The sequence below is a fragment of the Peromyscus californicus genome, unplaced genomic scaffold, assembly GCF_007827085.1.
Source record: "Peromyscus californicus insignis strain IS unplaced genomic scaffold, ASM782708v3 Scaffold_6__1_contigs__length_162567912, whole genome shotgun sequence".
Taxonomy (NCBI): Eukaryota; Metazoa; Chordata; class Mammalia; order Rodentia; family Cricetidae; genus Peromyscus; species Peromyscus californicus.
The window spans coordinates 142,248,532-142,276,356 of record NW_026294584.1 but is presented as its reverse complement, the minus strand read 5'-3'; the positions used below and the strand labels follow the sequence as shown (position 1 = coordinate 142,276,356).

General features: G+C 42.7%; 1 long non-coding RNA gene across 1 annotated transcript; it reads right to left on the bottom strand.

Moving 5' to 3' along the window:
- Positions 1 to 556: 556 nt before the first annotated feature.
- LOC128098812 (uncharacterized) lies at positions 557 to 27,825 on the bottom strand. Its single transcript, XR_008214345.1, has 2 exons — positions 27,733 to 27,825; positions 557 to 11,174 (listed from the first exon to the last, which is right to left on the bottom strand). It is a non-coding gene; the product is annotated as an uncharacterized LOC128098812 (long non-coding RNA).

Sequence of the window (27,825 nt, the reverse complement as noted above, 5' to 3'; positions counted from 1 at the left end):
TCCCTACGGGGCTATGTGTTTGGACACTTGGTCCCCAGCTGGTGGCACTGTTCTGGAAGGTTCCAGAACCTTGCTGGCAGCAGTAGTGTCCTAGAGTCAGGGCTTGAAAGTTCCAGGGCAGCACACTTCCATTCCAAGCTGTCTATGTCCTCATCTGCCTAGAGGTGACCCAGCCATGTCACCAGCTCCATGGCTCCTGGAGGGAGCAGTTCTTGTTACCATATCTTCCACAACAGACTGCAGCCCCTCATATCATACTTTGCTTCTCCTCTTTGGTGTTTTATCACAGTGACCAGGAAAGCTAAACACCCGGTAAGTACACTACAGGCCTTTCTACCCCCGCTTGGTCTGGCTCCTCAGCCAGCCCTTGTGAATGCAGGTAGACTGACCCTGGGTGGTCAGGGCTTGCCTGAAGCTGGCTGGGAGGGTGGGAAGCCCAGAGAGGATACCGTCTAGAGGCAGGAGTAGTTAGTTCAGTAGTAGACAGAACACTTGCCTAGTGTATGTGGCCCTGCCATGTATCCAGGGAAACAAAACAAAACATTAAAGCAAGATGAAGAAAGCATTTTATTTATTTTTAATTACACTCATGATATTCATTAATTACACTCATGATATTAATTACATTTGTGGTATTCATTACATTCGCAGTATTCATTCAATAATTATATTTATGATATTCATTAATTACATTAATTATATTGATTTATTACATTCATGATATTATGTCCTGATACTACTGTCCATTTGTGGGGCTTTTCCATCACACAAAACAGAGATTCTGTACTTAGGAAATCATTGCTCTATATTCCTTTCTTCTCCATCTTGAGATAACGTCTAATCTTTCTGTCTCCATGAATTATTCTATATATTTCATGTAATACAATTCTATAGTATTTGTCCTTTTTTTAAATGTAAAAACATTTTATGTACAACTGCAGGAGAAATAATACACAGATAACTTGAACATAAAAACAGGTTATAATTCAAAAGTCCAGGGTTATTTTAAACAGTGCAATATTTTGGTACAGCAATCACCTTGTGGCTAAAGGAAGTCTGCTGCTGTGGAGAGGTGTGGTGCACAGGAGACTGTAGAGAAGAATAAGGGAAGGCAACATCAGTGACCAGCTGTATTCGAGGGAAATGTGTTTGCCAACTGGCGGGCTCGCAAGCCCATCCTAGAAGTAATCAGGAGTCATCAGATAATTACTCCAAGTCTGCAGAGTGTCTTATGACCTTGCAATTTTTTTTTATAAGGATTAGTTGTTGTTGTTGTTTTTCAGCCGCCCCCCCACACACACACACCCCACCACCACCATCAAGGCCAAGCTGGGAATTAGAAATTTGCCACCATATTTTCATTCTGTCTTTCCCCTTCGGTAACATTGTTTTGAGACAGGATCTCTGGACAGGTGGTGGTGGCGTAATTCTTTAATCCCAGCACTCGGGAGGCAGAGATAGGTGGAGTGAGTTCGAGGCCAGCCTGGCCTACAGAGTGAGCTCCAGAACAGGCGCTAAAGCTACACAGAGAAACCCTGTCTTGAAAAACAAAAAACAAAACAAACAAAAAAGACAGGATCTCACATAGCTCGGGTTGGCTTCTCACTCGCTTTCTCACTATTTAGCTGAAGATGATGACCTTTAACTCTTGGCGCTTTCAAAGATTGAGATTATAGATATGTGCTACCACCTTTGCCTTTATCGATGCCTTTGCTGACTTCTTTCCAATTCCTTTCTTGAAATCCGGCCCCCAGTCCTGACACCGACGCTGGGATTTGTGTATACCAGCTCTTAGGTGAGGGTGTGCATAGACCGGGTGTCCAGGCTTCGAGCTGCTCACCCACGTTCTCACATCCCTTGCAGGCAGCCATGTGCCGCCCACTCCACGTACTTCCCAGGTTCTGCTCTGAGAAACAAGGAGCTCCAGAAAATCCTGTTCTGTCTAGCCCTCCATGGCCCCCCTGACCTTGACTCGCCCACCGCAACCTGTGCTGGAGGCACTTTAAAGCAAGCCTCGAATCCTGCTCCCGGCTGGCCTGGGCCCCCCCAGCTGTGATCTGCCCACTTGCTCTCTCTTCATCTCTCTGGTCTGGGATTCCTGGCTGTGCTCCCTGGCTTTAGTATTTGCCTCTGCGCTCTCTGGTTTGGCAACTCACCACATTCCCCTTGTGGCTTTTGGGGCCTCTGGATTTTGTTGGTCAGCCTTCTGCTGCGTCTCCTCCTCTGCTTTCATATACCTCCTTGGCCTTGCCTGAGGAACATTCCCTCTGGTTTGGACCCTACCGAATCCTATGGCTAAGCCAGGATTGGAAGTGGCCTCACCGTGGCCTGTAGCACCCTAGTTCTGCTCTTGGCCCTGGTTGCGCCTTGAGGGAAACACACATACAAACCATCCCAGAGCCCTTTCTGACTGTGCCTAAGTGTCTGGCTCACTCCAGCTGATAAAGATGTGGCTGAGAAAAAAAAACTAGAGTCCCTCCCTGCCCTCAAAGAGCATTCAGTGGAAGTCACACAGTGGGGAAAACGGCGGGTCTAGCCTGTGGACTTCACTCACAAATGGCTGCCGCGGTATCCATCCCAACAAGTTTTATGGTCTGTTCTCTATTAGATGACAAGGACACACACAATCAGCAGAAGTGAACCAGGAATGACAACAGTCCTAAGATCTCCTTAGATGAAGGCCCAACTGTTGTACCATGTGGGCAGTGGTGGGGAAGTGCTAACTGAGCAGCTCCAGGCCTTGTTACCTGGTGGGAAAGAGCCTGCATGTACCCAGGTGGCCACTGGTGAAGGGCAGCCACTGAGGGGGCTTTTTGGTGAAGGATGGCTACTTCTGGGTGGGACTTGTGCCTGCATGACCTGGGACTCCTTGGAACTATCAGGTCTTGCTACCCTCCCCAGTCCTTAGAATTTTACACCTGCAGGTGACTCCTAAGCATGTTCAAGTTTGAGAAGTCACTGGGTTGGACTTTTCACCAAGCAGAGAAGGACTGTGGTGAACCTCCTCCCGTGCTTTCTTCTTGTAGACAGAGCAGGGGTTGCAGTGGAGTACAAGGGCCTCCTGTCTTTGAACAGCATACCCATTGCTGTAAAATTACTTTTCTCTTTACAGAAAGAGACACCAGGGGCTGGAGAGATGGCTCAGTGGCCAGCAGCACTTGTTGCCCTTGCAGAGAATCTGCATTCAGTTCCCAGCACCTGCATGGTGGTTCACAACCATCTGTAACTCCAGCTTCAAGAGATCAAGACACGGCCGGGTGGTGGTGGCGAACATCTTTCATCCCAGCACTTGGGAGGCAGAGGCAGGCAGATCTCTGTGAGTTCAAGGCCAGCCTGGTCTACAGAGCAAGATCCAGGACAGGCACAAAACTACACAGAGAAATCCTGTCTCAAAAAACCAAAAAAAAACCCAAACCAACCCAAACAAAAACGAATGCAAAGAAAATTAAATTCCAAGGAGCCACTATTATTCCAAGATTATATTGACACATGATCTTTTTCGTTTATTGGTTGGTTTGTTTGAAACAGAATCTTACAATGTAGCCTAGCTGGACTAATTCTCCTGCCCACACTCCAGTGTGCATACACATCACGCTTTGCTATATGTAATCTTTTCAACTGTCCAAGTTTTAAAAAATAATGTATGTATGGGTATTCTGCCTTCATGTGTGACTATACACCACATGCATACAGTATCCACAGAGTCCAGAAGGCATCAGCTACCCTGGAATTGGAGTTATAAATAGTTGTGAGCCACCATGTGGCTACTGGGAATCAAACCCCCTTATCTGGAAGAGCAGCCAGTGCTCCTCACCCCTGAGCCGTCTCTCCACCTCCCATTCCTTATTTTAAAAGAGTCTCACTCCATTGCCCATGCTGGTCTCATTCTCCTGAGTGCTAGAATTACGAACACCAGCCACCAGGCCAGGCTCAGCTGTATTGCTCTGAACCTAAAATTATCAATGGAACTTTTAATGTCTGAAGAGAAGCTTTATGCTTGGAAAAAAAGACGTGAAGATCTTTGTCTATTGACTTATTTTGAACAGTTAAAGGACTGGCCTGAGTTCAATGCCAGCCTGGTCTACAGAGAGAGATGCCGGACATCCAGGGGGTACACAGAGAAACCTTGTCTTGAAAAACTGGAAGGAAAATGTTACAGTGGTCTCAAAGGACACAGAAAAACTGGAAAGATGTAAACACTCACTAATGATTAAAAAAACACAAAAACAAAGGCCTCTCTAAGTAGGATTACAAGGGGAGTTTGTTGATCTAGTAAAACCTACAATGGGTGAAGAAATACCCAGAAGATCCATTTGAAAATCAGGAATAAAATATGACGGATCTGCTTTCCATGAAGTTGATCACCCTTCTATAGGTGCTAGCAGAACAGCCAGCCAAGGAAACATAAGTCTAGGAACTAGAAAGAGAGAAGCACTGTTCAGCAAGGCTCGAACCATGAAAATGCAAGAGAAATTACAGAAAAGGTTTTGTGGGGTCTAGGGTCATCCAGAGATTCACCAGTCTGACTCAAGTTTTGGTTTTAGTAAATTAGAGGTTTTTTATTAAAAAGAGACTGGTCAGGACAAAACCAGAGAGAGTTCTCTAGGTAAGGAAGGCCTCAGCTATTGTTAGCCAAAGGATTATATAGGCAAAAACCAAGAAGTTTTAATTTTGGGGAGCCAAATTAACTCATATTCTGTCTGGGTTAGGGCAAGGTTACTTGATTTTGTAACAGATGTCCAGCAGGTACCTCACCCATCCAAGCAAGCAGGCATTTCATACAAAAGAAGAATTTAGCAGTCAATCTATTTAATCTCATGACCCATTACCTTGTAGGAATAGCTGTGGTGATATTTTATTTTATTTGTGCTGAAATGTGATTTTATTTGTATGTTAATAAATAAAATTTGCCTGGAGATCAGAGGTCACATAGCGAGCCATAAACAGAAGTCAGGCGGTGGTAGTATACGCCCTTCATCCTGATCACATGGCAGGCAGAGTCTCTGTGTGGTTAAGGACACAGCCAAGCGTGGTGAGATGAGCCTTTAATCCCAGTACCAACCATAGAGACCTGAAGTCTGTATAGACAAGCAGTGACGAGGAAGTGATGTGGCTGGGCTTAGAACCAATGAGAAGGCAGAACAGGAAGGCAATAAAAGTGCAGGTCAGACAGGAAGAAGCTCTCTTTGGGGAAGCAGCGGTGAGGTGGTAAGCTAAGGCTAGTCGTGGCTTTTCGTTATTTCTCTGATCTCTTCGGCTATTATCCCTCTATTTGGCTCTGTGTTTCTTATTTAATAAGACTGTTTAGAAATTCATCTACAAATAGCTGAGGCACTGAAATATTTTGCAACAATCAGCATTTTTTTTAAGACTAGCCTAACTATTGCAAAATATTTGTTTATACTGTATAAAGATGTGTCATTGTGATTGATTTAATAAAGAGTTTAACAGCCAATAGCTAGGCAGGAGAGATAGGATTTCTGGGGAGAGAGAGGAAGAGGGATCTAGGCACTTGAGTTATGCCAGAGAGATGCCAATGGGACACAGAGGGAGTTGGACATACAGAATGAAAAAAAGTAAAAAGCCACATGGTAAAATGTGGATTAATAGAAGCAGGTTAATTTAAGTTATAAGAGCTAGTGGGACAAGTTTAAGCTAAGGCTGAGCTTTCATAATTAATAAGTCTCCGTGTCATTATTTGGGAGCTGGCTGGTTACCCCAGGACTTGACCATTGTCCCAATTTTCTCAGTGTCCCCTAAAGATGCCATCACCCCAGACAACAGGAAGCAATCTAGAATACATGACACCCACATTCCCAAGAGGTGGGGTGGGTGGTTTTTGGCCATTTGATGGATTATGGATGTTTATTACCATTTAGGGGGGTTGGTTGCAAGTTATTGTTGGTCACAGTCAGTGAAGAAGCTGAGCAAAGGAGATTAGATTCAGGGATTTCATTCTAACAAGAAAAAGGGGGATATAGAAATGACAGGATATAAAATAAAATAAAAAAGAAATGACAGGATAAAAGGGTAGATTATTGAATCTACTTTTAAACTAAAAAAGCAACTACTAGTCTTAAATATTTTACATTAGTATGGATTTTTGTATATTGATACAAATTTAAGGTTATTTTTGTTATACTGTATATATGTTTCTACTTTTGTTTAAGGTATTGTACCTATGCAGTTCATTTAACAATGTAATGTAAATTTCTAGTCCTTGAAAACTATTATTAAAAACTATTTAAGATAATTAAGAAATGCAGGTTTAGTAGTCTTCTATAACAATCAGACTTGTAGTCATGTTAGGTACAAAGTCAAACAGAGATATATTTTAGATAGATAAGTGGTCTTCAAACACTTCAGAGATCTACAGAATATGGCATTTAAGATGTTTTAATAACATAAGGCTTTTCATGACAGTGAGACATGTCTGCTCCTGGCAGCACCAATTTACTCCAAGAAAGGATGATGGATATCAAAGAACCTCCATATGGAGTTTGCTTTCAATGTGGCAAAACTAGCCATTAGGCTGGAAACTGCCCTTGCCTTGACTGCTGACAGTATGCTGTCCAAACTGGACAAGAAGGACACAAAAGAAAGCGATGGCTAAACTTTGCCAAGATAAGGTAGGATAGTCCTTCAAAATTCCTGCTTCACAGAAAAGTGTGTCAGATAGTCTAGCCTGTAGGCTGAAGATGAATGTCCCAACATTGTAGAGGAACCTTGAGTGACTGTCCAGGCAGCCAGCTGTCTGCCATTTCTATGGAAGTTGTTTGCTTTGCACTTCCTGTTTACTCAGGTAATATTATTTCCTTCTCCAGTCTTTGATGGGGTTGAAGACTAGATATTTATAGTTTTCCTTGTTACCAAATTCAGAAAAGAAATTTACATAAGAGATGCAATTTATAAGGTTGAGAAACATAAAAGCTTAAGTTGTTTATCTAAAAAATGTTTTAAGGTCTAAGATATTTTTAGGATGGTAATGCAAGTTACATCTGTAACTCCAGCTCCAACTTAATTCTTCCTACTGTTTTCTAGGGACGAGTTCAGGGCTTGTGTTATTGCCAGGACGGTCCCCAAGGTCATGATGTGTCTTTTTCTCAACAAATCCCATTGACAAAGCTGAGATTTGATTTACTCTCTTATGGCAGCATACTTATGCTTGGTGTGTTGGGACCTGTTGTGCAACAGTGTCCTCCAAGATTGAAACATTCCACCCTGATGGGAAGCTCCTTAAGTGGGAAGACAAACAACTCAAAAGAGCTCAGGAAGTCCCTGAAACTGACATGGAGGAAGCCCACTCTCTTTAATGTAGTCCTAACCTGGGGAGTCCTGCCCAATGCCATCTACAGGCTGCATGTAACTACTGCAAGCTTAGAAACTGCTGTTCAAGCCACACAAGAACACATGTTCAAAATACATTGTTTCAATGTTGGATTTAATTTATGAATTGTTTCAATGTTGGATTTAGTTTATGAATTGTTTTAATGTTGGATTTAGTTTATAAATTATTTTTTGTCTTCTTCCCCCACAATGACTGTTTATGTTTTCACTCACTCATTTGCAAACCTTGGCAGTTGTCATTTTCCAATATTTTGTAATTACCAACTCTATTCCTTGTGTGAACTGTTTATTCCTGGAAGGAATGCCCATCACAATGTCATTCCCTGCTGAAGATCAGGAGGGACATCAGCAAGAAGAGGCAGGAAGTGTTGACTAGCATCTCTAGTGCTGGAATTGTATCTGTGAAATTGAAGCTGGAGGGTTTTTTTTAATATATATTTTTTAAAGCTTGAAAATAGTACAAGAAAGGACAATGAATTGCACAAACTGATGCTTTTCTGACCCATCAAACTCTACCGGACTTGCATATGATGCAGAACTGTTGAGAAAAGCATCATGGTTATTTAGAGACACATTCTTTCCCAGAATTAAGGAGACTTGCCTTAGTTTTTGGAAGTTGATTACAAGTAACTATAATGATAAATATCCATTTTTATCCCAGGTCTCATTGAATCCAAACCTTAGCTTTGCTAGGGCTATATTGAATTATTTGAAAAGTTTTATTCAATTTAAAGTTATGTTTTTTACTTAATTCATTAGATTAATATTGCTGTATCCCATTCCCACTGTAGATGTGGGGATTTAGGGTTGATATTGCTAATTATACAATAATCCATTTTACATGTGATAAATTGTATTTAACTTTTCTGTTCATTGTCTTACAGTTGTGTTTATGTAATTTTTATTTATTAAGTTTAAAGTTGTTCAGAACATATTTTGCAAGATCTTGTACCCTGTTTTTTTTTTTTTTTATGGCGTAGTAATGAAATCTAACTGTGTGATGAAACCTGGAAAGCAGGTGCCCAGGGAATGACCTCCTAGCTTAAGCCATCCATACACTGTGCACATGAGTGACTGTTACTCTGTTCTGGGCCTCTGCAATGAAGTTAGGCTATTTCAGAAAGGATCCACTCCCTTGTCTTGGGTTGTAGAGGGAGGGTATATGTGGAGTTTAGTTGAGCAGAGTTCAGCTTGAGCCCTGTAGAGTTGAAGCGATGGGCAAACTTAATGTAACATACATAGGGGCATTTGTCATTGAAGCTGCTCTTCCTTATTGTAAACGGAAACTCAGGTCCACCGCTCACCACTCTACCAAAAACCAAGAGACTGACACTGGTGTCTTTATCATTTTGCCCAGATTCAGGGAGAGAAAGTTTCTCAGTTCGCTTTTGATCTATACATCTACACATCTCTCCTTTTCTACACATCAAGCAGCTTGATGATGTACAGACAAGACACCCAGAGTTGGGGAAATGGCTCGGTTGGCAAAGCCCTTGCCATGTAAGTGTGAGGAGGATCTTCACAAGGGCTCACTTCGGATAAACCGTGATGGGTGGTTATGAGACGTCAGAGCCCCATCCTTTGTGGCAGAGTGGACTTTATCTTATCTCTTTCTTCCACCCACCTCCTTCTGCAAGTATATATCTCTAATCAATTCCTTGAGGACAGAGGATCACGGAAATCCATTAGAGGATCCTCTGAACCTTGGTAGCATCCAGTATCAGCAGTGTCTGTTTTCAAGTGCTTAATGTGTATGTTTTTCAAAAGAGCATTCCATGAGCTGGAGGGACGGCAGAAAAACTGAAGCTCAGTGGTAGATGGGAAGGCTTACCCACTTTCCATGTGTTCAATCCTCAGCACCTCGAAAAAGAAGAAAAAGAAGAGTTTGAAAGGGTAACATATACATATTTGAAGGAAGTTTTTTCAGTGCACAACAGGTAATTAATAAATACTACAAACTAAAATAATTAAGTCTAATACATGGAAAAATGCAACATACATGTCAATAAACAGACCATCTAATATATAAGTACTTAACACAAAAAGAAAGGAAGGCTACAAATAAAAAGAGGTCTGAATGCTGGGTGGCGGTGGTGTACGCCTTTAATCCCAGCACTCGAGAGGCAGAGGCTGGCGGACCTCTGAGTTCAAGATGGATAATCATGATAAAATATTTAGAAACCAGTCAGCTATTAAGAAAACATCAGTATAAATGTGTGTTTACACAAAACACAGCATACATTGCAGAGAGATTTGAGCTAAATTTAAAACTAAATTAATGAGGAAATTAAAGAAGAGAAAGGTACATTTCGTGATACTCAGATAAAGAAGAGCTTCTAAAGCACTAATATATATCAGAAATTACAAAAAAAAGAGAGAGTGATACATTTGGTGCTATTTAGGCATTTAAAATTGATGTATATCAAAAGACAAGCACTAAAGAGCAAACAATATCAAAATTTATAGCAATTGTGGTGGAAAAATATCTATTGTCAGTTAGTGAGGATAGAGTCCATATAAATCAATGAAATGCTAAGAACCTCCTCTCCCCAAGAAAATGAACAAAAATACACAGTTCACAAGTAATATGCAAATACTCAATAAGCATGGGAAAAATAGAAACACAAACAAAACAAAGCAATACTTTTCGATTTATATACAGGTAAAGCCTCTCAAACAATTACAAAAATCTCTAGGTCTGTTTTCTTTTCTGTGTGTAAGTGTTTTGGCTGCATATATGTACGTGTACCACATGTGTGATGACTACCTTCGGAAGTCAGAAGATGGTGTTGGATCCCTCGGAACTGGAATCATGGGTAACAGCCATCTGGTCCCCAGGTTCTGGGAACCAAACCTGTGTCCTGTTGCAAGAGCCACAAGTGATCTTAACTGCTGAGCCAACTCTCTTCAGTCCACCCCCACCCCAGTAAACAAGTTTTAGAGAATACTCTTGAAAATGTTCAGCTAAGGGCTGGAGATAGAGCTCAGTGGTAGCATGCTTGACTAGCATGCATAAAGCCCTGTGTTTGATCCTCAGCATACATAAACCAGGCAGGGTTGTATGTTCTTATAATTCTACCACTGGGGAGGTAGGGACAGGGAGATCACAGAGTTCAAGATCATCCTCAGCTGCACTGTAAGTTTGAGGCCATCCTGGGATACATGTGTATGCTTTTCTCTGAGTTTTTATCATCAGCAACAATATTGCTATGAGCCCACAGATACGCCGTCAGTGGTGCTGGGAACTGGAAAACATGAAGGATATTTTACAGAAAGCATAAATGGCATGACTGTGTTCTGACATCATAAAATAATTTAAGTTGAGGAGGTTATTTCTCATAGCCTGTGTGGCTGATGCCATTAACACTCTATTAGACATCTCATTTAATATCCTGCGTATACCCCATGCCAAATGGCAGAGAAAGAACATCTGGATTGGTGGACTGAAGGACACTTGTTCATAACACATCCTTGTGAGCCAAAGAGCTGTCAGGGTATTCTAATAATCAAGAAACATCTGGAAACTTGCTGATGTCTCTAACTCCAGGATAAGTCCCAGAGAGGCCCCTCCATGAAACCAAAGACTGTGATGTTATTAATAGCAAGGTCTGTACAAAACAGCACTGAGCTCTGGCAGCTGAAGAGACCCACAGATGGGTACCTTTGGTGGGTCACCAAGCTGTAGCTTCAAAATGCTCGTGGATTTGGCACTCCGCAGGGAATGTGTAGCAAATGGCCAACTTCCAAGCAGTTGAACTGCAGGTGGCTCTGTTCCTTCACACCACATCTCTTCATGCTCACTTGGTGTGCCATGTGATGTCGCTTGCCTACAGTAAAGGTAATGGAGTCTTTACAAGAGCAGAGAGGGGCTGCCAGTGTAGCTATGATGTTACAGTTACGGCTTACAAGGTCCAGGAGGCCTGGCAGGAGCCTCACAGTGAAACCCCTCTGCAATGGAATCAGTTCCTCATCCTTCCAAAGTAGCCAGCCCGTCATGGATTTCATAAGGCCAACTAGCGATGTGGGCGGGGCAGTGATCATTGCCGCGCCTGAAAACCCAGCAGGACGCTGGCCGCCATCAGAGGCTGAAGCTCTTGTATGCAAGCACGAGGACTTGGGTTTGGATCCTTAGTATTTATGGGAGAAGCCGGGTGTGGCAGCAATGCCTGTGACCCCAGGACCGGGAGGCAGGGATAGGAAGATCTTGGGGACTTGATGGTCAGCCAACCTAGCCAGTCAGTGAGCTCCAGGTTCAATGAGAGGCCTTGTCTCAAAAAATAAAGTGGAGTCCTCAATTCCAGCACTCAGAAGGCAGAAGTAGGCAGATCTCTGTATGTCCCCAGGCCCAATTGGTCTATATAGTGAGCTCCAGGCCAACCAGGGCAACACAGAGAGGCCCTGCCCCCAGTCTCAGGAAAAAAAAAAAAAAAAGCCAGGTAGGGAGAGGAGAGCGGTGGCAATGGAGTCTTAGGACGGCAGAGGAAGGTTAATGGTTCTGATGATGTAATGATGAGCCAGGAACTTACCAAGCATCATTAAGAGGCATATTATGTTTAAGCACTATAAAATATAAGGGCAAGTATGTTAAAGGAAGAGGCCTGACACTGACCTCTGACCTTTCTTTATACATGCATGCATGAGTGTGGCACCTGCACACACGTACATATATATACATATGCACAAAGACATGGACTCCAGTAATTTGTGCACTGTGAAGTATGCCAAAGCCAACACAAAATGGTATTTAGTATATGCTCTCCACTCATGTCTGTGATCAAGACACAGCAGGGATCCTACATTGTACAAATCAAATGCAAGTATGCCATTTAAAACATAAAGCAGGCTGGGTGGTGGTGGCACACTCCTTTAATCCCAGCACTCGGGAGGCAGAGCCAGGCGAATCTTCGTGAGTTTGAGTCCGGCCTGGTCTACAGAGTGAGATCCAGGACAGGCTCCAAAGCTACACAGAGAAACCCTGTCTCAAGCCCCCCCCCAAAAAAATTAAAAAATAAAATAAAATATAAAACAAAGTAAGACAGAGACTGGAGAGATGGCTGAGATGGTTACAGATGATAGAGGTTTAGTTCCTAGCACCCACATGGCAGCTCACTACTGTGTGGTTGATATATAGTACACCCCAATAAACTTATCTGGGGGGTCAGAGAACAGAACAGTCACTAGATTAGACATAGAGGCCAGACAGTGGCGGCACCCATGCCTTTAATCTTATCACTCGGGAGGCAGAAATCTGTCTGGATCTCTGAGTTCAAGAACACACTGGGAACAGAGCCAGGCATGGTGGCACACACCTTTAATCCCAGCACTTGTGATTTCATGTCTTTGCTTGGGAAGAACACATGCCTTTAATCCCAGGAAGTAATATGGCAGGACACAGAAAGGCATATAAAGTATGAGGAAACAGAAACTTTCTCTCCTGAGGCTGAGGACCAGTAACTAGAGGCCTTTTAAGCAGTTCAGCTAAAACCCTTCCAGGTGAGGACTCAGAGGCTTTAAGTCTGAGGAACCAGAATCAGCTGAGAAGTTGGAGAGGTGAGGTTGGCTGTAGCTTGTTCTATTTCTCTGATCTTTCAGCATTCACCAGAATATCTGGTGTAGCTGGAGTTTTCCTGCCTGGCCCACAGTCAGGACAAATCTCTCTCACCTGCCAGTCCCACAGCCCCTCAGACCCAACCAAGTAAACACAGAGACTTATATTGGTTACAAACTGTATGGCCGTGGCAGGCTTCTTGCTAACTGTTCTTACAGCTTAAATTAATCCATTTTTATAAATCTATACCTTGCCACGTGGCTTGTGGCTTACCGGTACTTTACATCTTCCTTGTCCTGATGGCGGCTGGCAGTGTCTCCCTCACCCAGCTTCCTGTTCTCTCTTCTCCTCCTTGTCCTGCCTATACTTCCTGCCTGGCCACGGGCCAATCAGTGATTTATTTATTGACCAATCAGCAACACATTTGACATACAGACCATCCCACAGCACTTCCCCTTTTCTTTTCTTAAAAAGGAAGGTTTTAACCTTTACACATCTCCAAAGTCAGCTTGGTATATTTGGGAATTTGGGTGTAGCTTCTCTTACTACTTCCTGTTGGAGGGGGGCACTGTATCTTATGGGGACACAAAGAATATTTTAGGATTATGGAGTAGTCCATGAGGGTGTATCGTCTGAGCCAGTTGCCTTGAAACGGTTCTGGATGTTGGATCATCTGGGCCATGGTGTCATCAGAGACCTTTCAGGGGGTCTTGGCTGGTCAAACCTGATGTATCTTAATCTGGAACAAATCCATAGCCTCTGGCTTTCTGTGGAAACAAAAGCAGAGCCTCCTTTCCAAAGCAACATATCCTTACATCCAAATTTTGAAGTCAAGGTACCTTTAAAATATACATTTTGGCATAACTCAACAGCTTTTGTAATCAAATGTTTTTCTTCAGTTACGAATATCAAAGAGAACATAATCCAGATTCTCTGTGTGGTAGCCATCTTTACGTGGCTTATTTTTTTATATTAGCTTGAGCCTCTTGCTTTAAACTGCAGCCTTCTAAGCCTGAAACTGCGCTGGCGCTGCTGGCTCTGCCCACTTCAGCTTCCCAACATGGTGGTGATACGTTTTTCGCCAGCTCTGGGAGCCATCAACTCTCAGAAATAGTGGGTCTATGCTTCTATCAAAGCAGCGTGTAGCCCAGAAACCTCTTTTTTGTTGTTGTTTTGTACTAGCAAAGGCTAAATCCACCACACAGCTTAATGTGCCACTTGCAGAGGCCTCATTCCCACCATACTGCAGGTTGAGCATGCACGCACGCTAGGAACCCGCCAGTAGCTGGCAGGCTGCAGCTAACTTGAAAGAGACAATTAGGAACTGTTTTTAGCTCCGTTTTAGAATCTTTTTTCTCAGGTTTTAGGTGGAAACTCTTGCCACCACGTTGGGCGCCATTTGTTGCTTGAGTTTTCCTGCCTGGCCCACAGTCAGGACAAATCTCTCTCACCTGCCAGTCCCACAGCCACTCAAACCCAACCAAGCAAACACAGAGACTTATATTGGTTACAAGGCTTCTTGCTAACTGTTCTTACAGCTTAAATTAATCCATTTTTATAAATCTATACCTTGCCACGTGGCTTGTGGCTTACCAGTACTTTACATCTTCCTTGTCCTGATGGCGGCTGGCAGTGTCTCCCTCACTCAGCTTCCTGTTCTCTCTTCTCCTCCTTGTCCTGCCTATACTTCCTGCCTGGCCACGGGCCAATCAGTGATTTATTTATTGACCAATCAGCAACACATTTGACATACAGACCATCCCACAGCAATCTGGCTTTTTATTAATAAGACCATTTAGCAATTCATGTCAGTCACACTACTGTCTTCAACCCTAGTTCGAGAGGAGCCAATGCCAGCTACCTCTGCAGGCAGTTGCAATCATACAAACATACTCAGGCCACACACATGAAATAAAATTAAATAAATCTTCAGAAACAAAAAGCAAGACGAAAGCTTAAAAGGGGAACAATTATATGTCTGTTGGTGAAATTATTCAGGCCACTCCACGTATTTAAAAGGGAGGTTTATTTTGTGGGATAACTTACAAGTGAAGGGATAGGTTACAGGGTCTGGGAAAGGTGTAGCGCAGTCCGGCGGTGTTCTCTGGAGAACTCTGCTCTGTCTACCTTCAGCGTCCTGGGTCCAGGAACCAAGAGAGCTGGGGTCTTCAGGGTCCTCTCTCAGCCCCACCTTGTAGGTGTGACAGTTACCGAAGCCTCAATGGGGGTTGGAACTTCCAGATCAAAGCTGGAATGGCTACCCACTACATATGTCTTATAAAAGAGCTGGTTTTAAAGCAGGACATGGTGGCCTCTGCCTCTAGTCCCAGCACTCAGGAGACACAGACAGAAGAAGCAGATGTTCAAGGTCATCTTCTGCTACACACACTGAGTTTGAGTCTATGTGAGGCCCTGTCTCAAAAACAAACAAACAAAACAAAACAAAACAGAGCTGGAGAGATGGCTTAGCAGTTAAGAGCACTGGCTGTTCTTCTAGAGGATCTGGGTTCTATTCCCAGCACCCACATGGCAGCTCACAACTGTCTTAACTCCAATCCCAGAGGATCTGATGCCTGCTTCTAGACTCCATGTGCATAAACACACACATAGGGAAAATACTCTTAAACATTAAAAACATAAATAAATAAATCTTTAAAAAAATAAAACAGGATAGAAAGATGGCTCAGCAGTACTCACTCTTAACTGCATTATTTTGTGCAGTTTTGCTGTATATAATTAAAATGTTCTACTGTAGATATCTATTACTTTGCAATGAGGAACAAATTTTACAAAAACAACTCTACAAATGACTATATATTATCTACCATGTGCTTGGAGAAACAACATGGCTAAAAAGAAAAGACACAAATAGGTTTTAAAATAGGAAAGTAAACACAATCTTCTTGCATATACAGACCAATACTCTTTGCAGAGCTCCATTGAGGACACACCATTCACACTCCTTAGGTTTCTTGGGAATAAGCTGAGGTCTGCAGCCGACACTGCTTACACAAACATGCCTTAAATGCTGTGTTTACTATAGCTCACACACTAGGAAACCGAAGGACCTTGTCAAAACCATTGTGCAACAAGTTTCCTTGAGATTTGTCCTCATTTAAAATCTGCCTGTTTGGAAAGTTCTTCTCCCACTCAACATCAAAGTCATGACTGGGTTCAAAGTTCACATGCTCTGACACTCAAGCAGCAATAACCTGAAACCAACAGATGTGGAGCACAGGGAATGCTTTCTTAGGGCTCTACAAAGACAACAGCATCTGCGCACCCAGCTCAGCCTCGGTGAGAGCTTATGTCGCTGTTGGATGTTTGGAACAGCACTGCTGTAGGAGCTTTGGAACCAAAATGTCAAACTGACAGAAGGAGATGGATAGATAGGCACTGGGAAAGACAAGGAAGCGAACTGCAAGATGACCTGAGGCTGATGTAGTTAGCATATTACAGTTCGACCACTCAGCCCTGCAAGGCTGACTGGATGACTGCTTATCTTTTTCTGCTTTATTCAAATTGCATGTGCATATCCTTTTCTTTGTACAATTTGCAATTCCTATTATTCACCTGACACCATGGCACATCAGCATCCCCGACCCCTATCAGTGCAGGAAAAGGAACTAAACTCTATTTTGGAAAAATCTCAACCCATTCCCAGATTTTCCCACTTTCCCTTCACTTCAACTCACAAATAACCCCCACCCCACCACCCCTGATCAAAGTTTTCCTGTAAGATGATCTACCCAAAATTTCAAGATGTAACTCATTTGAGAGACTTCAGCCTCCTCTGGAGTGGGTACTTTTGTCCTGTAACAAACTTCTCCCCAGTTCCTTACTTTGTCTCATCTCTGGATTCTTTTTTTGATGGAGGCAAGGCATACCGGGAAGAGGTTTCTGTCTGGTCTCTGTCTTTGAGGTCTTCCCAGCCTACCCCCACACATAAGGCTACCATTTATGGCAATTCCTTGAAGGTACAGGAGCTCAAATGAAACACAGTGAAAATGGCAAATTACAAAGGATGCACATAGCCTGTTTTGCGCTGAGATGTGTATTTTTAGTAACGGAATTAGTGGTAAACAGAGGACTTTCTTCATATCAAAGCTGTGCCGGTTCATAAGTGATTTTCCATAGGCAAATGGAGCTGAAACAGAATTACTGCCTTCAGCAAGAAAGGGAAATCCTTCAGCTTGGTTGCTGCACCAACAGGTATACATATTTCCATCCCTACCTAAGGAAATAAAAAATGCTTGCCTACTTCCAGGGATACTTTTCTTCAGAGAGTACCCCTTCAGGGCTCCCTACTCAGCTTGCATCTAAGACGCTCAGAGAACACCATTTTTCTCTTAGTGTCTGAAGCAGGCCCTGTTTCTAACCAATTATTCTCGTATGATTTTACTATCTGGTGGAGCAGCCAGCAGGACATACTCCTGGTGCTATCTGAGCAATCTCCTGAGTACCACTTATTTTTGTTAGTATTCTGGTTACAAAGTCATATATCTTGAGTAAGTGGGCTCCTGCCAACTCTAAACTTTCTAATTACAGCATTTTATCCAACTTGATGGTTCTTAGCTGATAGAAAAAACACCCCAATTATATAACACTAGAGACTTTTCAAATCGACTTTTAGTTTGTTTGTTTTGGGACACAGTCTACTTAGGCATTCTTGGTTGGTTTGAGACTTGCTATGTAGTCGGAATAAGCTTTGAGCCCGCTGTGATCCATCTGCCTCTGCTTCCAGGGTGCTGACATTACTGGACTATACCATTATGCTGCTTTTTTTTTTTTAAAAAAACTTGTTGTTAAACTAATTTGGTGGTTGAGAGCCACCTTTTTTATCCCAGTAAAACAGGAAAAAAATTAAAACAATAACTATACCTTCCATAAAGAAAGGCAAGTGGCCAGGCATTGGTGGTACACGACATTGATCCCAGCATTCAGGAGACAGAGGCAGGTGGATCTCTTGAGTTCAAGGACAGCCTGATCTATAGAGTGAGTTCCAGGACAGCCAGAGCTACACATAGAAACCTTGTCCCAGAAAAAAAGAAAAAGAAAAAAAGAAAGAAGGAAAAGCAGGCAGGCAAGTGTAAATGTGTTTGTTTGTTTGCTTTGTTTTTCTGAGATAAGGCTCACTCTACGGCCCTGGCTGGCCTGGAACTTACTATGTAACCTCAAATTCATGGAGACCTATCTGCCTGATTCTCCTCCTGAGTGCTGGGACTAAAGGCACATGCCGTTAGGCCCAGCATAAACTATTCTGATTTTCTCTTCTTCGAGATTTATTTATTATGTACACAGTGTTCTGCTTGAATGCCAGAAGAGGGCACCAGATCACGTTACAGATGGTTGTGAGCCAACATGTGGTTCTGGGAATTGAACTCAGGACTTCTTACAGATGGTTGTGAGCCACCATGTGGTTCTGGGAATTGAACTCAGGACCTCTGGAAGAGCGGTCAGTGCTCTTAACCTCTGAGCCATCTCTCCAGCCCACCATTCTGATTTTTATTTGGGTGATAATCCAAATGGTTTATGTCAAATTGAAATATATTCCTAAAACAATAAAAAATACAAGACACTGCTAAGTAGCTTAAAAATAAGATCTTAATTTTAGTTACTAAAATGTTATGAATTTTTTGTTTGTTTGTTTGTTTTTTGAGACACGGTTTCTCTGTGTAGCTTCAGAGCCTGTCCTGGAACTCACTCAGGAGACCAGGCTAGCCTTGAACTCACAGAGATCCACCTGCCTCTGCCTCCTGAGTGCTGGGATTAAGGGCCTGCATCACCACTGCCCAGCTAAAAATTTTTAATACAAATGACTACCAGTTTTTAGATTCAAAATGCTGTTGAAGGAAGCAATCAATGCTTTAGTCATATAATTCTCTCTCTCTCTCTCTCTCTCTCTCTCTCTCTCTCTCTCTCTCTCTCTCTCTCTCTCCTTTGACAGGGTCTCTCACTATAATCCTGGCTGTCCTGGAACTTGCTATGTAGACAAACAATACAAAACAAAACAAAACAAAACACCAACAAAAAAGGAATACGGCTCCTTTAAAAATTTTGGACAGACAGTTTCTGCCGGTCACTGAGCCCTTGAGCAGCTAGTACATTAACTAGGAACAAAAAACTAAGTGAAAACGCCTGCAGCAGTGCAAGCAAGCACTGGCATTTCAGAGGTTTAGGAAGGTTGAATTCATTTCCTGGTCAGACTTTTTCTCGGGCCTTGGCTTTTAAGACCTGAGAAGTGGGCAGAGCCAGCTTGAGATCCACACACGGAGAATCCAAGTGTAGGTTAGCAGTTTCAAGGTTTGCTCACACAGTCAAAAAAAGACTAGAGATACACAGTTACAGGAGGTCCAGATGGAAAAAAAAAACCCAAAAACTCAAAACAGGTTCCAGCGTGTTTTACAATGTACGTAGGCTTAAGAAAGAAAGAAAAGGCCGGGCGGTGGTGGCGCACGCTTTTAATCCCAGCACTCGGGAGGCAGAGGCAGGTGGATCTCTGTGAGTTTGAGGCCAGCCTGGGCTACAAAGTGAATTCCAGGACAGGCTACACAGAGAAACCCTGTCTTGAAAAACCAAAAAAAAAGAAAGAAAGAAAGAAAGAAAGAAAGAAAGAAAAACCGGGCGGTGGTAGCTCATGCCTTTAATCCCAGCACTCTAAAGGCAGAGGCAGGCAGATCTCTGTAGCTTGAGGCCAGCCTGGTCTACAGAGTGAGTTCCAGGACAGCCAGACTACACAGAGAAACCCTGTCTCAAAAAAAAAATAGTATGGACAGTTGTAGAAAGAAAGAAATTGTTCAAAAATGGTCTTTAAAGAGAGAGAATATATAGAAGAAGAAAAGAGTGAGAACAATTCCAGGGGCCAGCCACCCAGAAAGCCAGGGAGTAAGAAACAAAGAAAGGTATACAGGAATAGAAAAGGAAAAGCCCAGAGGCTGAAGATAGATGGGATAAGGTAAGTTAAAAAAAGCCTGACTAGAAACTAAGCCAAGCTATGCCGGCCATTCATAAGTAAGAATTCATCTCTGTGTGATTTATTTGGGAGCTGGGTGGTGGGCCCCACCAAAGAGCCAAAATACCAACAACAATGAAAAAAGAGCATTGTTCCAGTTAGTATTAACTGTCAATTTGGCACAGCCTAAAATGACCTCAAAAGAAAAAATCTTAATTGAGTAATTAGCTTCATAAAGTTCATCTGTAGACATGTATGTGAGAGATTGTCTTCATTATCTTAATTGATATAGGAGAGAGCTCAGCCCACTGTGGGTGGCACCATTCCCTGGGCAGGTGGTCCTGGGATGTATATGGAAGCTAGCTGAGCAGGAGCAGGAACATCTTTCCTCCATGGTTCCTACCTCCAGGTTCCTGCCTTGTGATCCTGCCCTGACTTCCCTCAATGATGGACTGTGACCTTGACATATAAACCAAACAAACCCTTTCTTCCTGAAGCTGATTTTGGTCAGAGTGCTTTATCACAGCATCAGAAGGACACTAGGACAAGTGTGTTTAAGAAGTTAGAATGAGCAAAAGGCAAACAGGCTATTAAGTTTCTTTCCAAGTTGGTTTTATTTTTAAATAGAACCTGCTGTGGGATGTTTTTCTGTACACTGTGAATATGCTGCTCCCATTGGCTAATAAATAAGCTGCTTTGGCCTACGGCAAGGCAGTTTAGAGGCAGGCAGGAAATCCAAGGAGAGATACAGGAAAGAAGAACGGCAGAGGCAGAGGGACACAAGCCTGCTGCCAAAGGAGCAACAAGATGTCAGCAGATGGGTAACGCCACGGCTAAGTGGCAGCATATAGATTTATACAAATGGGTTGATTTAAGCTGAAAGAGCTAGCTGGCAAATGGCTAGAGCCGTAGGCCATACAGTTTGTAAGTAATATAAGCCAATGTGTGTTTACTTGGGTCTGAGTGGCTGCAGAACCACAGGTGAGAGAGATTTGTCTGGACCTCGGGGGTGGGGGAGGCCAGGTAGGACCTGAAAAAACTTTTGACTACAAGAACTGATTTACCTTTTCTTTGAAATAAGTCTTCCACTTAAATTATTTTATATACCATATATTTAAACACATTTAATAAACAATACCAAAGTTCAAAACCAAGTTTGCAAATACATCTGTTTTTCTTTAGTGCTGGGACTGAATCCAGGACCTCACTCACATATGCAGAACAAGCACTCTACCAACCCACAAAACAACAACTCACTAGTAACAACAACAAAAAAAACCCTTTCAATCATAAAAATGAAAAAATGAAAATGAAATGTTTATTCTAGTGGAATATAAAGCACATATTTCAAACAGTACACATTTATAATCAGCTGCTTCTAACTGGTAATTTTCTTTCTTTTTTAAGAACATAATTATTTATTGATTCTTTGGGAATTTCACATTTGTATCCCCAAACTGCTCACCTCCCTGTCCCTCAATATCCACCCTTCACCACTGCAGCTTCCATCTACCAAAAAGGAACCCCCCCAAATTCATTAAAAACAAAACAAAGCAAACAGAAAAACCATTCCGCTCCATCTCCCCAACACCTCTTCATTCATCCTTGTGGTTTTGGGAGCTAAGGTGTGTCATGCATTCTACCCATTTGTCCAATCAGTCCCACCCATAAATATTCTTTGCAATGAGTTATTGGTCTGGTTCAAGGTCTCTGGCACACAATCATCATTGGACCCTTGCTGTGGGATGGTCTGTATGTCAAATCTGTTGTTCTGATTGGTCAATAAATAAAACACTGATTGGCCAGTGGCCAGGCAGGAAGTATAGGCAGGACTAACAGAGAGGAGAATGGAGAGAACAGGAAGGCAGAGGGAGAGACTGCCAGTCGCCACCATGACAAGCAGCATGTGAAGATGCCGGTAAGCCACGAGCCATGTGGCAAGGTATAGATTTATAGAAATGGATTAATTTAAGATATAAGAACAGTTAGCAAGAAGCCTGCCACAGCCATAGGGTTTGTAAGCAATATAAGTCCCTGTGTTTACTTGGTTGGGTCTGAGTGACTGTGGGCCAGGCAGGAAAACTCTAGCTACAGACCCTCACTGAAACTCCTCTTGTTTATCCTGCTGTTGCCCCGAGTCATGGAGATTCTGTGGCTATGGTTTTGAAGGACCAGTCCCTCCGTGTGCTCCAGCAAGTCATAGATGGGCTAGATGTTAGGGTGGGCAAATCCAAGGCCCAGGACATGGGCCTGGGTGGTCTAGCTGGTAATTTTCAAAGGAAAAATTTGCTCAATAAATTGAACTGTGACCTGAGCCCCACTAAACCTCACATAGCTAGGGCGTAGAGTGCTACTTACTGGAAGTTCCTGATTGAATTCCAAAAGCTCACTCTAATAATTTAGACTGTTTAACACCAGTATTTGAAACCTTAAGGGATTTTACAACTTACCTATGTAATTCTTTGGTTTTCGTACCTACATTTGTCTTGCAACACTCCAGTAAGAATTAGAATCAATCCTGCAAAACCTTCAGTAAATAGTAAAGCGCCAACAAAAGGCAGTTACAATCACTATAGTCAACATCTGTGTTTATTACTAGTTATCCAGAAACCCTCAACAAACAATATATTGAGGTATAATTAACACAACATAAAATTAACTTCCAGGGAAGATGGGGCATTTTCATTCTACAGCCCAAGCTGACCTTGAACTTGGAATCTTCCCAACTCAGCCTCCTCAGTGTTAGGATTACAGGCCTGTGCCAGCACACTCAGTTTATTTTCCTTTAAAAATGTATTTTGAAGGTCAGGCATGGTGGCTCATGCCTTTAGTTCCAGGACTCATGAGGCAGAGCAGGTGGATTCCTGTGAGTTCAAGGCCAGCCAGGCTACATAACGAGGTCCAGGACAGCTAAGATTACATAGAGACCTTGTCTCAAATATATGTATTTGCTATATACTCTCTCTCTCTCTCTCTCTCTCTCTCTCTCTCTCTCTCTCTATATATATATATATATATATATATATATATATATATATATATATATATATGCTAAGTAATTTACTTGATGAATCTTGGTGAATGTAATTAATATTTAAATAAGTTATCATTACTCTCACAGGTACCTAGAAATTACTTTTGCTGTAAAATATTGACTCGTCATTTGGGTTCCCAAGGCAATAAAAACCCAGCATCTCTACCTTCATTTGTATCTGTCTCCCTTACTCTCTGGATATATCATCACATGTATCACAACTCAGCATTGGCTATGCTCATTATTAAAGAAGTGTCTGTTTAAAAACCAAGGCTAGCTGACCTATTTCCAACAGTTCAGAGAGAAGAGAAACTGAGGCATCTTATCACAGCTTTCATGATGTCCTATTCTGGATCCCGAAAGGATGCCTGAATGTCTCCAGACACTGTTTTAAATCTGTAATTGTCTTGGATTCCAGGAACTGCAGCACCGATTGTCCCCTCAGCTGTGGGAACTTCTACATGCCATGTAGAAGCAGAGCAGAGCTCAGATAATAGCCAACCAGATCACAGAGATAAGGACCAAGCAGGCCACACAGATCAAGCCTGCTGAGTTATGCCTCCTTAACACTTCCTCTGTAAAAACCTGAAGCTCACATCAGTACCCCGATGATGGACTTGTGGTCACTGAACCCCATTATCTATACCTCCCAACACAGCCACGTTGCTTACCCCTTCCCTGCCTGTCACCACTACATGCCTCTGTAATTGGTGTGGTGTGGCAGACAGATGAGCCTAGTCAATTGGGATTCTCAGAGCTCTTGCCCTAAAACTCCAGTTGTGACATCACCATAGTGGTTTTGATTGCATTCCTCTAGCAACTAATAATGCTGCACATGTCTTTTTCATGCTTATGCTCATCTCTAAGGTAGCTTTTCTTCGTATGTGTAGAAATCCATTGAGTTCTGCCTCCTCACTGTGAGGGTGAAAACTCACATTCCCATTGTCTTGTAGCTAGAACATTCTCTTGTAGGCATGTTTCCCAGACTCTGCCAATCGACAGATGAATGTGGTTGTCTCCAGAAGAAGCTGTTTAGTGTCCCAGTGGTGGTAATGTCAAATCTTGGCTCACAATTGGCATCAAAACATCACTAGGAGTATTTGTCCCAGTGTTCAGGGATGTAACAGCAGCTTCTTTCTTTTTCCTTCATTCTTCCTATTTTTTTTTCCTGAGATAGGATTTCTCTGTGTAGCCCTGGCTGTCCTGGAACTTGCTCTGTAGACTAGGCTGGCCTCAAACTCAGAGATCCATCTGCCTCTGCCTCCTGAGTTCTGGGATTAAAGGCATGTGCCACCATGTCCAGATAACAGCAGTTTCTTTCTTTCTTTTTTTTTAATTTTTTTTTATTTAACTTTATTTGATGTGCATTGGTGTCAGATCCCTTGGAACTGGAGTTACAGACAGATGTGAGCTGCCATGTGGATGCTGGGAATTGAATCCAGGTCCTCTGGAAGAGCAGCCAGTGCTCTTAACCACAGAGCCATCTCTCCAGCCCCCAACAGCAGTTTCTTTCTTTCTTTCTTTCTTTCTTTCTTTCTTTCTTTCTTTCTTTCTTTCTTTCTTTCTTTCTTTCTTTCTTCCTTCCTTCCTTCCTTCCTTCCTTCCTTCCTTCCTTCCTTCCTTCCTTTCTTTCTTTCTTTCTTTCCTGGCTGTTCTGGAACTCACTTTGTAGATCAGGCTGGCCTTGAACTCACAGAGATCCACCTGCCTCTGCCTCCCAAGTGCTGAAATTAAAGGCGTGTACCACCATGCCCAGCTTCAATAGTGGTTTTTTTTTTGGGGGGGGGGGGGCTGAGGACCGAACCCAGGGCCTTGTGCTTGCTAGGCAAGCGCTCTACCACTGAGCTAAATCCCCAACCCCTTAACTGTGGTTTTTTAATGAAAATAGTATAAAGCCTTACAGAACCAGTCTCAAGCCAAATTATACAGAACTATGTGAAATTATTATTATTATTATTATTATTATTATTATTATTACTATTATTATCAGGGGCTCCATCTGTCTCCCAAGGGCTGGAATCAAAGGCTTGCATCATCATGCCTAGCAGCTATTCTTTGTGCCACTCAATATCTACTTAATAAGATCTTTTTGTGCTATATCATTATTTTGAAAGAAGGGACAGATTTATGCTGTCTAGCTCAAAACTGAAATTCTAGAATATATGTCAAGTATTTTAGAAAAATACTTAACGGGAATCTATCAAAAATGATAATAAAGTACAGTGAGCAGCTAGCTAACCAATTCAAATTTAATGATAACATTATGAAATCTGTCAATAATACCGCTTTTCTCTCTGAACACCATTCTAACTTAAAAACACTGAACTGACAACTTATGCCAATTCATGCTTCAACACTGGTTAATATTTTTTCAACAGTTACAGAAATGACCTTGTCACTTCAAACACAATAACTGATAATGTGTGTTGCCAATGATAAGTGTGAGCTTTCAAAAAATATATTTTGAAAACCTTTTGTTAGCTACATGGTGAGTCTGACATCTTACCAATCAATACTTACTAGGTGGCAGTGTTAATGAATGGGATTTAAAAAACGTATTGAGCCGGGCGGTGATGGCGCACTCCTTGAAACCCAGCATTTGGGAGGTAGAGACAGGAGGATCTCTGTGAGTTCGAGGCCAGCCTGGTCTACAGAGCGAGATCCAGGACAGGCTCCAAAGCTGCAGAGAGAAACCCTGTCTCGCAAAACCAAAAAAAAATAAGTATTGAATGAAATGTGGCCATGTATGGAAGGCCTGCATAAATGAATGAACCAATATTTTCCAGAAGACCTGTACAAGGTGTCAGTAGAGATGGTTCAGCAGGGAAGAGAACTAGTTGCTTACTAGGAGGACTTGGGTTCCATTCCCGGCACCCACGTGGTGGCTCGTAACTATAACCAGTCCCAGGGGACCCAACACCCTCTTCTGGTCTTCTGGGACCGGCACACACACGGTGCATAAATATGCATTAAGGAAAAACTCCTATGCACACAAAAATAATAAAAGACCAATACAAACTTAAGAATGTTAAAATCATGTACATCCTCTAAATTGTAAAAGAGCCGTTCATGTGCAAAATGAACCAATTCGTTTTAGCCCAAGAAGGCCTGAAAGCTTGCTGATAGGGCTTTCTAATTGATTTAGTAATTCACTTTAAGAAACTATCACTCTCAAATGAAAAGGTTCTAAAACTGAATTTTCCCTCTTGATAAGGTTTTTTGTTTTTTAAAGTTTCATTATTTTTAATTATTTGTATGTGTGTAAGTCTGAGGTATTGGGATCCTTCTGGAGCTGGAGTGAGTGGTTGTGAGCTGCCTGGCATGGGTGCTGGGAATTTACCTCTGGTCCTCCGCAAGAGCAGCAAGGCTTTTCATTACTGAGCCATCTCTCCAGTTTGTTTTTGTTTTTGTTTTTGTTTTTGTTTGAGACAGGGTTTCTCTGTGTAGCCCTGGCTGTCCTGGAACTCCCTCTGTAGACCAGGCTGGCCTGGAACTCTGAGATTTACTTTCCTCTGCCTCGCAAGGGCTGGGATTAAAGATGTGTGTCATCACCGGCTGCCTCAGTTTGTATTTTGTGACAGGGTCTTTACTGTGTATATCAGGCTGGGCTCAAAATGGCACTGATAAGCGTTCTAAAACTATCTTTAAACTACCTTGTTATAAAACAGTATGAGTTAAATGTTAGTTTCTTTTTTAATGATTTACTTATTTTTATTTTATGTTGCATTGGCGTTTTGCCTGCATGGAGGTCTGTGTGAGAGTGTCAGAAGCCATGGAACTGAAGTTACAGACAGTTGTGAGTCACCATGTGGGTGCTGGGACCTGAACCTTGATCCTTTGGAAGAACAGCATTTACTCAAGCCCCAGATTATAATTTCGTATACTAACGCAATTTAAAATTGCTAAAAGCCTCATTATTGCACAGACTTGATGGTAGGACAAGATATAGTGATTGCCTTCAGGAAAGTGAGAGGGACAGACGACACTTTTCTCCTTTTTAAATTAAAAACAGCTTTAAATGTAAGGTCTTATTTATTTTGTGTGTCCTTTCATGTATGTGTACGTGTGTGTACTCGTGCCACGGCTCTCGGGTGGAGGTAGAGGACAGTTTGTTGGGAGTCAGTCCTTTACTTCCACTATATGGATCCCAAACTTTGAAGAGGCTTGGTTGAACTATCTATCTAGCCAGACCCACTTTTCCCTCTTTTACTTTCTTAGGTATATTGCCTAAAAGAAACAGAACCAAACCCCTGTAAGACCCGGTGCTGTAGGTTCTCCAGATGTCTTGAGGGCAACATCTACAGCCCATTGCCCCTTTGAAATACGAGTCTTCCATCATCTATCACACCACTTTAAAAATAAGGTAAAGAAGGATCGTTTTCAATATTTCCCACCCAACAGAACAACCCTTGCCTCACCACAAGCTTCGGAGCTCCCATGTTTTTGCACTTCCTCACTACCTCACTGCAACAGAGCATCACTTTCATTCCCTCCCACCCTAGGGTCCGCACCCCCACCTCTCAGGGAGGACCTCCACAGTGACCTCCTGAGCTTCTGCGAGATTCTGGAGCTCTGCTGGGTGGGGAAAGGATGCGCTGGGGCGCGATCCATCCCTTTGACCAGCTGGGAGGAGTATCGAAACATCATCTGCAATCCGCCCTCCCCAGCCACCGCCACGAGCGACTAGCCAGGTAAAGAGACAAACGCCAGGGCACAGGCCAACACGACAGGGAGGGAGCGCCAAGTCCCCCGCCCCAAGGTGACCCCTTCACACCCGCACGTTTAATTACCTCCCTCGGGGTATTGCTCCACACCTGGCTCCGCCCCCCGAGCGACAAGCCACGCTCTCACCTTTTCTTTTTCCCACGTCGGGGCTCCACAAGCCCGCTCCTCTTTCTGCGCGCCTAAGCTCCGCCCCCAGCCTGTAGTTCCATCCTCTGGGCT